The sequence below is a fragment of the Lepidochelys kempii genome, chromosome 6 (genome assembly GCF_965140265.1).
Source record: "Lepidochelys kempii isolate rLepKem1 chromosome 6, rLepKem1.hap2, whole genome shotgun sequence".
Lineage (NCBI taxonomy): Eukaryota > Metazoa > Chordata > Testudines > Cheloniidae > Lepidochelys > Lepidochelys kempii.
Window position 1 is genome coordinate 121,195,004 of NC_133261.1, and position 12,502 is coordinate 121,207,505.

Consider the following 12,502-nt stretch of genomic DNA (forward strand, 5'->3'; position numbering starts at 1 on the left):
GTGGACCAAAAGGACTGCTGTGCTACTGAAAATCTTTGATGGAAGGTGCAGGGGCACGTGCACGTTTGAAGTGGAGCATCCATAGAGACACAAATCTCAAAGAACTCCAGATACTGCACAAGGCCAGATCCTAGTATTATGTAAATCCAGTCTATTATTTTGTCTGTTGTGAGTGATATATGGTAAATAAAATAAACATATTCTTTATTTCAGTATATACTGCAAGTATTGTGGAAAGAAAGAATGAAATCTGTAGATTACATGAAAATATAAACAACAATAATGATGCAATTGTTTATTTGCACAAGCATAACAAGACTAGTAAGGACAATTGCAATGTGTAAGTATGATATAAGCTGAACTTTTAATTACAGATGGTTGTAACCATAGAACCACAGGGTTAGAAGGGAGTGTAAGGGTCACTGAGTCTAATGCGGCAAGAAGCTTTACCAAACAGTAGTCTAAAAGTGTGTGTATGAGTAATGGTCTCTAGTTGCAAAGGGGGAGGTTTAGATTGGATATTAGGAAAAACTTTTTCACTAGGAGGGTGGTGAAGCACTGGAATGGGTTACCTAGGGAGATGGTGGAGTCTCCTTCCTTAGAGGTTTTTAAGGTCAGGCTTGACAAAGCCCTGGTTGGGATGATTTAGTTGGGGATTGGTCCTGCTTTGAGCAGGGGGTTGGACTAGATGACCTCCCGAGGTCCCTTCCAACCCTGATATTCTATGATTCTCCCTGGTACAATGTCCTGGTTTAGCTCCTATGTAACCTAATTGATGTTTTATAAAAAAAAATCTTGTTTCTTTTGTTAATATTTTCTACTTAAATAAAAATGTTGGAATAAAAAAGTATACAACATATATTTGAAAGATTTTTGATACTAGAAAAATTAGGCTTTAACTTCAGCCTTTGAATGAAAAGTGTAAGTAAAAGGAGAAGTGATGAGAACATGAAAGTTCTTGTTATGCCTATTAGGAAAGACTAAATTAGTGCTAGAACTATCTAAAAGCCTAGAGAGGAAGGGGAAGGAGTGGAGTCATTGGTGACTGGAGAAAGGGAGGTGACTACTTGGTGGAATTAACTGTCATTGGATACTGAGCCGCGATTATGGTAATTTATGAAAAAAGGGAAAGGAAAAGACTTGAACTTGACAGGAAAGTTGTAGCCTTCTTTTATATTAACAATTCACCTCCAACATAGTACACAATGAACAGTTTTAATGAACTATTGAAACATTTTGCTTTGAATGTATTCCTCCAGACAGGTTTTAAATTCTCAGCTCCACTACTGGACACAGAAATAGAGACAAAAGTAAAGGAGGAACTAAGGACCTGATTTAAAATCCATTGATCTTCAGTGGGCTTTGGCTCAGGCCCTAAAAAAAAAGAATAAACTTTGACATTAACACAGGATGATTGGTTGAAAATGAGAAGTAACCTGTTAGTGGCTACAGTGTCCATATAAGGAAAATGTATTCAGAAAACTTCAGAATATTGTGTTTTAAAATGATGAAGAAGGCATTCAAGAATGCATTGAAAAGTATAATAAAGAAGCCTTTTCCATTTATTCAGACAATAAAAATGAAATGAAAGAAATAAGAGATCTGCTCAGTTAGAATCCCTGTAAACTTCTGAAATGTGGTCAGCACACTATTTAAAGATAATTGAGAAAGTAGGAACACTCTGGCCTCCACTGTCCTGCTATACAGAGTGAAAGTTCCTCAAGATCATCCTCATGGTTGGTTGACGTAAAAAGGAGGATTAATATACTAGCTTGTAAATAACATTCAGAGGAACTTTCAAGAAGATAGTCTCTACATTTGTATCCAAATACCATAAGCAGTGCTTAATTTGTAATGAAAGAGGTGCCAGGGCTCAAGCAATTTTTTTTTCTTTCATAACTGACTTGGCAAGCCCAGAGGAGCCGGTGCTATAAACTGCAAAGCCTAGAGGTGCTGGGGCTCAGCCCTGGCAAGCCCTGGAAACAAATTAAGCACGGACCATAAGCATATTGAAATTTGCATTGAGTATTAGAAGACTTTGAACGCAACACTGGATTCATTTTACACAATGGAATCTACAGAAAAGGAGGTCTCTGAGAGCTTTGACAGATTACAGGTGGATGATACCTATTGTCATATCTCTGTGGAAATCTTTCTTGATCTAATTAACAGGAAAGAACTGGAATCATACAAGGACAAAACTGAAAAATGGTTTAGAAAAACTTAGGTAACTTTTCCATTACCTACCCACCATGGGTGATCACAAATACAAAGGTTGAGCCCAGAACTGAAAGAAGAAGATGAAACAAGGTTGATGGAATCTAATCCTGATCTTCCTCCTTCTCTTCTAGCATTTAAATTTGAAAATCCAGATATTTATCCCAATTTTTTGTTTGAGAAGGAGACTATATCACAGTGTGTTGCATCAGAGAACTTGTAGAAGTAAAATCATAGAAGACAAGACAGATCAATCCAGAATTTCATTAGTTTTTAAAAACCTCTACTCTCATTCTGCTGGCTAACTAACAATCAGATGTATTTCTAGCATATTTGGACTGCTTTGGTTGAAACTTTATAATAGGCTGAGTGATGGAAAAGCAAATAAATGTGGTAACAGTGTAGTAGTATTTAAGGGAAAATATGAAAGTGATAAGCCTAACTTGTTAGACTGGTGTCTTGCATATTGCATTCCTGTGTTTTACTTCAGAATTCCAATTCTTCAGTTTGAACAGTGTGTCTTTTTTTATATCTGAGGAATAAATATGCTTGCATAGTGAGTTTAATAATAAACATTTTGTGTTTCATTTAATAAAAGCTTCTTGGTTTTTTTTTTCAGTGTTATTTTGTTTTCTCCAGAAGAAAAGCAGGGGTTTTGGTTTTTGAATTGAGGAAAGTCACAGCAATCCCTGTGTGCCAGTGGGTTTTTTGTGTGTGCACCATCAGTCTCTGCTGTTTAAAAACTTGGCCCTTTTTTAATGTGGCTTTTTGCCCAATTTGCAATACATGTAGTGAATTAGAATTTTGTAATTACATTTTTAGTCATAAATAGTATCAAACATTTATTACAGTAATATTAAGTTGTCTGGATGGATATTGCATTTTTGTTCACTTTTTATTTGCAACTTTAATGCTGTGGTGAATGTTGATTATATCTTCTTGTGTCTTCTCAGCACCTGGAATATATTATTTCTTATTCAAGGTTTTTGCAGTCCTGTTCAGCAAATTAAATGTCAGGTCTTTGTTCTTTAAATATTTGTCTTCTTGCTAGCAATTACACTAAATCAGCCATTATTGAAGTCACTATTTTGGTAACAGTCATGAAACCAACTATTTTTCAGGTTTTGGTTATATCCTCCATTTTTAACATTATTTATATAGTGGTATATGTATATTGACAATGTACAATAAGTGAGTTTCTGCCAAGTTACAGGATCTTGCCCTAAAGACCTTACAACACAAGCAGGGACAATACAGCACAGTACAAATTGGGAAAGTTCTTTGAATAGATGGATATTATTGTTTTTTGAAAGAAAGGCAGGGATCTTGATATATGTATATTATTCAGAATAAAATAATCTAATTTACTGATTATATTCCTTAACCTAATATTTTTACAACTAGCAAACAATTAACACAAGAAAAAATGAAACGGTCCAAAATATTTTAAAGAATTAATTTGTGATTTTACCGACTATCAACAGGGATAAGTTCACTCTGCTGTTCTGGAGCCACAGAATCTGCTGCAGAATCTACTCCTGCTGCAGAATTGTGTAGCAGAATATCTCCTTTCATTTAAAAAAATAAGTTTCTAACTTTCTGGTTATTAAGAAAATTTTCATTGTGGGAATGTAAATGGATGGGATGCTGTTTTCCTTTGTCTGCAAACAGAGCGTGAATAAATACCTATTTGTGATGTGAACTGCCCCATTTATGTCACTAAGGTGTTACCTCTGAAATCTAATTACAATGACATAATTGCCCACAGTGTTAACTACTTCATGATGACTGTTTTAGTTGCAACATGAAACTGATATGCTTATCTCACAATTCCAAATCAACCCCTATGTTTTTCTAAGTGCCAAAAGTCACAAAAACTTCCTACTAGATTTCCAAAACATCCAGATTCCTCCCTGAGAACTTTCACAATGCAGTTTTACATTTTCAAAACAAAATTCTGCATCACATTTAAAACTGAAGATTTAGGGGCAGTGTAAAAAAAAAAGAATTTAATACTGAAATAAATAACAATAAATAATTTAACGATAGGATAATAAAGTATGCAAATAGTCCTAACCTAAGGTTTCAGAGTAGCAGCCGTGTTAGTCTGTATTCGCAAAAAGAAAAGGAGTACTTGTGGCACCTTAGAGACTAACAAAGTTATTTGAACATAAGCTTTCGTGAGCTACAGCTCACTTCATCGGATGCATCTGATGAAGTGAGCTGTAGCTCACGAAAGCTTATGTTCAAATAAATTTGTTAGTCTCTAAGGTGCCACAAGTACTCCTTTTCTTCTAGTCCTAACCAAAGGTGCTCATATGTTAATTTGGTGGTCTTAGTCCCATTAACAAATGACAGGGCCCACATCTCAAAAATCAGCATTACAGTTGGTGCCCTTGTTTCTAGCCTTAAGAGAAGCCAGAGGTTCAGTGAGCATGTGGATGGAGTTCTCTGCTTACTCGCAAAGGTCATTCTTTCAGGTAATGTTTGAGACTGAGCAAGGTTTGAGACATTAGCTATCCCTGGCATCATTCATGTTGTACCTTTCTATGGATAGATTTTATTTGTGCTAGTTTATAAAGATGCATTTGGCCCATGTTCTTGAGAACTTCATTGTCTAGTCCTGTCAGTCAGGTTTCTTTTCTTAAGACATTGGAGATCAATTAATTATTTTAGATGGTGCAGACAAGTAGTCTGGTTTGATTTTTCTTTGGAAAAAGAAACTAGGAGCTAGATTCACAAAAGCACCTATGTCCAACACTTAGGTACCACTCACATTCACAAAATCACTGTTCAGCTGCCACTTAAATCCCCTTAGGTGCCTAAGTTTCTGCTGGTGGGAATGCACAATGCCACCAAAGTCCTGACATTACTGAGCTGCTGGATAGCCTAGCTCACACTTGAGTTTGGGCGGGATTCTCAAACTAAGCATTCCCAAGCCTGTGTCACCTGATCCGGTAGGCATGCTCTTGAGCAAGCCTAACCTGCACAAAAGACAGCTGGGAGGCAGGTGGTGTGTACATGCATGCATCAGAATTCCCAGCAGCTAGGACACTCGTTACTTAGAACGTGTGGGAGAGACAGGTTTGAATCCCCACTCTGCTTGATTTAGTTTAGGGACTTGAACCCAGGTTATCTACGTCCTAGGTGATTGCCCTAACCACATGCTCTTGGCTATTCTGGGGTGGAGATCTCTCAATCTCTTCTGTTGAAGCTGTTCAACTTTATGTACCTAATTAAATAGTCATTGGAGCAGAGACTTGAACCTGATTTATCCCCCTCATAGGGGAGTTCCCTGACCACTGGACTATTTGGTTACATTGGGAGTGGTCTATCTCTTCATCCTCTCCCCACCTTCCATCTAAGCCAGGTCAGCCCTAACTCCAGGAGAGGGTTTATTGCTGAGAATCCTGAGCAGAGATAGGTGCCTCCCTCTGGCCTGTCAGTCATGTAAGGCCTAGATCAATGGGAGTTAGACACCTAAGGCTCTGTAGATCTGGGCCCTAAGCTGTCATAAATATAAAGGGAAGGGTAAACCCCTTTGAAATCCCTCCTGGCCAGGGGAAAGCTCCTCTCACCTGTAAAGGGTTAAGAAGCTAAAGGTAACCTCGCTGGCACCTGACCAAAATGACGAATGAGGAGACAAGATACTTTCAAAAGCTGGGAGGAGGGAGAGAAACAAAAGGTCTGTGTCTGTCTATATGCTGGTTTCTGCCGGGGATAGACCAGGAATAGAGTCTTAGAACTTTTAGTAAGTAATCTAGCTAGGCATGTGTTAGATTATGATTTCTTTAAATGGCTGAGAAAAGAATTGTGCTGAATAGAATAACTATTTCTGTCTGTGTATCTTTTTTGTAACTTAAGGTTTTGCCTAGAGGGGTTCTCTATGTTTTTGAATCTAATTACCCTGTAAGATATCTACCATCCTGATTTTACAGGGGGGATTTCTTTATTTCTATTTACTTCTATTTTTATTAAAAGTCTTCTTGTAAGAAAACTGAATGCTTTTTCATTGTTCTCAGATCCAAGGGTTTGGGTCTGTGGTCACCTATGCAAATTGGTGAGGCTTTTTATCCAACATTTCCCAGGAAAGGGGGGGTGCAAGTGTTGGGAGGATTGTTCATTGTTCTTAAGATCCAAGGGTCTGGGTCTGTAGTCACCTAGGCAAATTGGTGAGGCTTTTTACCAAACCTTGTCCAGGAAGTGGGGTGCAAGGTTTTGGGAAGTATTTTGGGGGGAAAGACGTGTCCAAACAGCTCTTCCCCAGTAACCAGTATTAGTTTGGTGGTGGTAGCGGCCAATCCAAGGACAACGGGTGGAATATTTTGTACCTTGGGGAAGTTTTGACCTAAGCTGGTAAAGATAAGCTTAGGAGGTTTTTCATGCAGGTCCCCACATCTGTACCCTAGAGTTCAGAGTGGGGGAGGAACCTTGACATAAGCCCTGGCTTTTTCCTCTGCATTTCAGTCCTAGGCAGGGGGGACTCCATACTCAGCTTGGTGGCTTCTGCAAATCCCTTTCTTAGGTGCCAACTTTCCCCATGCATTGTATGGGAAGCCTGGATGCCTAACTCAAAGCTGTGAATTCCACTGCATAGAAGGCTTCTAGGAGTTAGCATTGCAACACCTATGTCCCCTTTGTGAATGTAGCCCTGTGTTTTCTTTAAAAAATGAGTCTAATCAAACAGTAATCACTGGCAGGTTTTCTAAGCCATGTATGCTTTTGGACTCACAGCTGTAAAAGCTTTGGGAAAACAAATTTCTGTATATGAAAACCTTTACAGAAAAAATCCTTGCTTGATTTTCAAATAATAAGATGAATAATTCGTATGGATTAGCCCCAGTTAAATTGATTGATTTAATTAATCTTCTTGATGTGCTTAATTCTGAAATGACTTTTAATTAATAAAAAAAATCATTAATACACTTTTTAACTTGTGCCATAGCTGGAAACCAACATATGTAGTTCTTAGCAAGCATGAAGAATATTTGAATAACCGACTCAAAAACTGCCAAGAAACTACAGAAAACGACAAGTAAGTATGAGAATTTGAGATTGTTTTATGTTAAGAACACTTTCAAACAATGATAATAAGTACTCTAGCCGCTAAGTGTAGAAGTCTGCAAACAGCATTGCAGGGGAGCTATCATTTTTTAATTGATACTTTCAATTTTCCGGACAATAACAAATGTCTTCATAATTGAAAGAATATTCATTAGAGATATATGAGTTCATGCATATTCAGAACGTTCTGTCTTATACTAATTTTGGGACATATTTTATCCTTATGCTTGTACAGCTCTTCATGTAAGTATACAAAAATTAAGGGTCAAATGTGGCCCTTCATTAGAAATGACTCCAACTCCTCACTGCTTTTCAAGTACATATTGGAATATTTCAAACCCTTGCTCTACTGTATACAATTTAAGGAAAAAATTCCTCCTTGAAACAGAGACCAATAATATTTCAGGTTTGGCAGGCATATGTGGTAAAAACCAGTGAGTACTAATGAGAAACCATTTAAATAGTGTTAGCCTGATGCCTGCCGTGACTTATCTGTCATCACTATGACATATTTCTAAGTATACTGTAGTGTCAATAGTTTTAGGATAATACAGTAGAATCTCAGAGTTACAAACACCTCAGGAATGGAGGTTGTTCATAACACTGAAATGTACGTAATTCTTTGAACAAAACATTATGGTGGTTCTTTCAAAAGTTTACAACTGAACATTGGCTTAATACAGATTTGAAACTTTTTACTGTGCAGAAGAAAAATGCTGCTTTTAATCATCTTGAAATAAATCATAAATGAAACAAGCACAGAAACAATTTTTTACCTTGTCAAATCTTCTTTTTTTAATTTCCCTTTTTTTAGTAGTTTACGTTTAACAGTACTGTAATGGACAGCATTTGCTTTCTTTTTTTTTGGTCTTTGCTGCCTGATTGCATACTTCTGGTTCCAAATGAGGTGTGTGGTTGACCGGTCAATTCATAACCTGGTGTTCATAACTCGGAGGTTCTACTGTAGAGAAGTAGTTCAAGTAGTCTTTTTAAAAAGCATTCAGTTTTCATTTTTTTAATGAGATACATCACTTGACTGAAGCCAGTGAAGTGGGGCACCACATTCAGATAATGGTAATTACAAGTACTAAAATAATTCTGCTTCACTTTAGTGTTACTATTTAAATGTGATCATTATATTGCGTAGTCAAATCAACTTTTGTATACTTTGGCTCTGTATTTTTCAGAGTGCCCAAAGAGCATGCCAAATTGAAAATTGTGCCTTGAAGATTAGGGGATGTAGGTCAAGAAGGCCATTTCTGATGCCATGTTAAAGTTTGCTGGGGATGAGATTCTGGTTAGTTGTGACTATGCACACTGTTGAATGAGTAGTGTTCCACATAGGTTTCACTTTCACTTAATAGAGACATTTACACCTTCTGAAGACAAGAATTGTGTAGCTGCATAAAACAACTTCCATGTGATCAAGGACTTCTTTACGTGGATCTTAAGATTCTGGCCAAAATTTACAAACCTGAGTGCCCAAAAGTTAAACTCCTGTATCTATATTTGGGTACTTAGGCTACATCTACACTACAGAGTTAAGTCGATGCAAGTTACGCTGACGATTACAAACTGTTATAATTATATCAGTTGTGCATGTTCACACAACACTTCACGTGTCAGCAGAGTGCGTTCACAGTTGACGCTCTAGCATTGACAGTGAGAGCAGTGCACTGCGGGTAGCTATCCCATTGTGGAACTTTCCACCTTCTGCAGCTAAGAGTTGTGGGAAGGTGGAGTGGATTGCATGCATCATGGGTGGAGGCTTAATGTCCCATGATGCATTTTTTCTGTCCCATCATTCCATGGCCTTCCAGCTATATTTTCAGCAGCCCCTATATATTGCATCCCTTCCATCTCTGCCTGAATGCATGGATCCTGCACTGCTCTCCCGTCTTGTGGTCAGTGTTATGAACACGACATGGCTGATCATGCAGTATTTCATGAGCTTCGAATCTGAACAGGAATCCGTGGTGACTGCCTTGCTGTGTGTCATGGAAAGAAACAATTCCAGACTACTTTTAGAATTCATGGAGCAGCTGCACATAGTGGACCATTGCTTTTGGGCTCAGGAAACAAGCACTAAATGGTGGGATTGCATCTTTATGCAAGTCTGGGATGATGAGCAGTGGCTGCAGGATATTTGGAAAGCCACCTTCCTGGAACTGTGTGTGGAGCTCGCCCCTGCCCTGTCCCAAAATGAGAGCTGCCCTCTCCCTGGAGAAGCATGTGGTGATCACTGTGTGGAAACTGGCAATTCTGGACTGCTTCCGGTCAGTTGCAAATCAGTTTGCAGTCAGGAAGTCCACCGTGGGAGTTGTGTTCATGGAAGTGCACAGGGCCATTAATCGCATCCTGCTATGAAGGACTGTGACTCTTGGAAATGTGCGTGAAATAGCAGATGGCTTTGTGGCAATGGGATCCCTAACTGTGGTGGGGCTAGAGATGGCATGCAGATCCCAATTTTGGCCCCGGACCATCTTGCAACGGAGTACATCAATAGAAAGGAATACTTCTCTATGGTATTGCAGGTGCTTAGAATCATAGAATATCAGGGTTAGAAGGGACCCCAGAAGGTCATCTAGTCCAACCCCCTGCTCAAAGCAGGACCAATTCCCAGTTAAATCATCCCAGCCAGGGCTTTGTCAAGCCTGACCTTAAAAACCTCTAAGGAAGGAGATTCTACCACCTCCCTAGGTAACGCATTCCAGTGTTTCACCACCCTCTTAGTGAAAAAGTTTTTCCTAATATCCAATCTAAACCTCCCCCACTGCAACTTGAGACCATTACTCCTCGTTCTCTCATCTGCTACCATTGAGAACAGTCTAGAGCCATCCTCTTTGGAACCCCCTTTCAGGTAGTTGAAAGCAGCTATCAAATCCCCCCTCATTCTTCTCTTCTGCAGGCTAAACAATCCCAGCTCCCTCAGCCTCTCCTCATAAGTCATGTGTTCCAGTCCCCTGATCATTTTTGTTGCCCTTCGCTGGACTCTCTCCAATTTATCCACATCCTTCTTGAAGTGTGGGGCCCAAAACTGGACACAGTACTCCAGATGAGGCCTCACCAATGTCGAATAGAGGGGAACGATCACGTCCCTCGATCTGCTCGCTATGCCCCTACTTATACATCCCAAAATGCCATTGGCCTTCTTGGCAACAAGGGCACACTGCTGACTCATATCCAGCTTCTCGTCCACTGTCACCCCTAGGTCCTTTTCCGCAGAACTGCTGCCTAGCCATTCGGTCCCTAGTCTGTAGCTGTGCATTGGGTTCTTCCGTCCTAAGTGCAGGACCCTGCACTTATCCTTATTGAACCTCATCAGATTCCTTTTGGTCCAATCTTCCAATTGGTCTAGGTCCTTCTGTATCCTATCCCTCCCCTCCAGCGTATCTACCACTCCTCCCAGTTTAGTATCATCCGCAAATTTGCTGAGAGTGCAATCCACACCATCCTCCAGATCATTTATGAAGATATTGAATAAAACCGGCCCCAGGACCGACCCTTGGGGCACTCCACTTGATACCGGCTGCCAACTAGACATGGAGCCATTGATCACTACCCGTTGAGCCCGACAATTTAGCCAGCTTTCTACCCACCTTATAGTGCATTCATCCAGCCCATACTTCCTTAACTTGCTGACAAGAATACTATGGGAGACCGTGTCAAAAGCTTTGCTAAAGTCAAGAAACAATACATCCACTGCTTTCCCTTCATCCACAGAAACAGTAATCTCATCATAAAAGGCGATTAGATTAGTCAGGCATGACCTTCCCTTGGTGAATCCATGCTGGCTGTTCCTGATCACTTTCCTCTCATGCAAGTGCTTCAGGATTGATTCTTTGAGGACCTGCTCCATGATTTTTCCAGGGACTGAGGTGAGGCTGACTGGCCTGTAGTTCCCAGGATCTTCCTTCTTCCCTTTTTTAAAGATTGGCACTACATTAGCCTTTTTCCAGTCATCCGGGACTTCCCCGGTTCGCCATGAGTTTTCAAAGATAATGGCCAGTGGCTCTGCAATCACAGCCGCCAATTCCTTCAGCACTCTCGGATGCAGCTCGTCCGGCCCCATGGACTTGTGCACGTCCAGCTTTTCTAAATAGTCCCGAACCGCCTCTATCTCCACAGAGGGCTGGCCATCTCTTCCGCATTTTGTGATGCCCAGCGCAGCAGTCTGGGAGCTGACCTTGTTAGTGAAAACAGAGGCAAAAAAAGCATTGAGTACATTAGCTTTTTCCACATCCTCTGTCACTAGGTTGCCTCCCTCATTCAGTAAGGGGCCCACATTCCTTGGCTTTCTTCTTGTTGCCAACATACCTGAAGAAACCCTTCTTGTTACTCTTGACATCTCTGGCTAGCTGCAGCTCCAGGTGCGATTTGGCCCTCCTGATAACATTCCTACATGCCCAAGCAATATTTGCTTGTGGATCACCGGAGTCGTTTCACTGATATCAGCCTAGGGTGATCAGGAAAAGTGCATGACTCATGCATCTTCAGGAACATTGGCCTGTCCAGAAAGCTGCAAGTAGGGACTTTCTTTCCAGACCAGAAGATTCCAGTGGGGAATGTTGAAATGTCCATAGTGATCCTGGAGACCCGGTGTACCTCTTACTCTCATGGCTCATGAAGCCTTACACGGGAAACCTGGACAACAGCAAGGAATGCTTCAACAATAGGTTGAGCAGGTGCAGAATGACCGTTGAATGTGCGTTTGGCAGATTAAAATCTTGCTGGCGCTGCCTTTATGGCAGGTTAGACTTCAGTGAGGAAAATATTCCCATGGTCATAGCGGCCTACTGTGTGCTGCATAATATTTGTAAGGCTAAGGGCGAAAAGTTTCCCCAGGGGTGGCATGCGGAGGCAGATCATCTAGCAGCTGATTTTGAGCAGCCAGATACCAGGGCTATTAGAGGGGCACAATGGGGGGCTATTCAAATCAGGGAGGCTTTGAGGCACCATTTTGACACTGCACACCAGCAATATGTCTTTCTATAAAGCAGTGGTCCCCAATCTTGTTCCGCCGCTTGTACAGGGAAAGCCCCTGGCGGGCCGCACCGGTTTGTTTACCTGCTGCGTCCACAGGTTTGGCCGATCGCAGCTCCCAGTGGCCGTGGTTCACTGCTCCAGACCAGTGGGAGCTGCTGGAAGCAGCGCAGGCTGAGGGACATACTGGCTGCCTCTTCCAGCAGCTCCCATTGGCCTGGAGCAGCGAACCGCGGCC

General features: G+C 40.8%; 1 protein-coding gene across 1 annotated transcript in view; it reads left to right on the forward strand.

The window, feature by feature from the left end:
- The window catches only part of C6H14orf39 (chromosome 6 C14orf39 homolog), a 49,827-nt gene that overhangs the window by 2,702 nt on the left and 34,623 nt on the right, over positions 1–12,502 (forward strand). Inside the window, exon 2 of the mRNA XM_073350357.1 lies at positions 7,163–7,252. The gene's annotated coding sequence lies outside the window, so the exon portion shown is untranslated. The remainder of the gene's footprint in view (positions 1–7,162; positions 7,253–12,502) is intronic.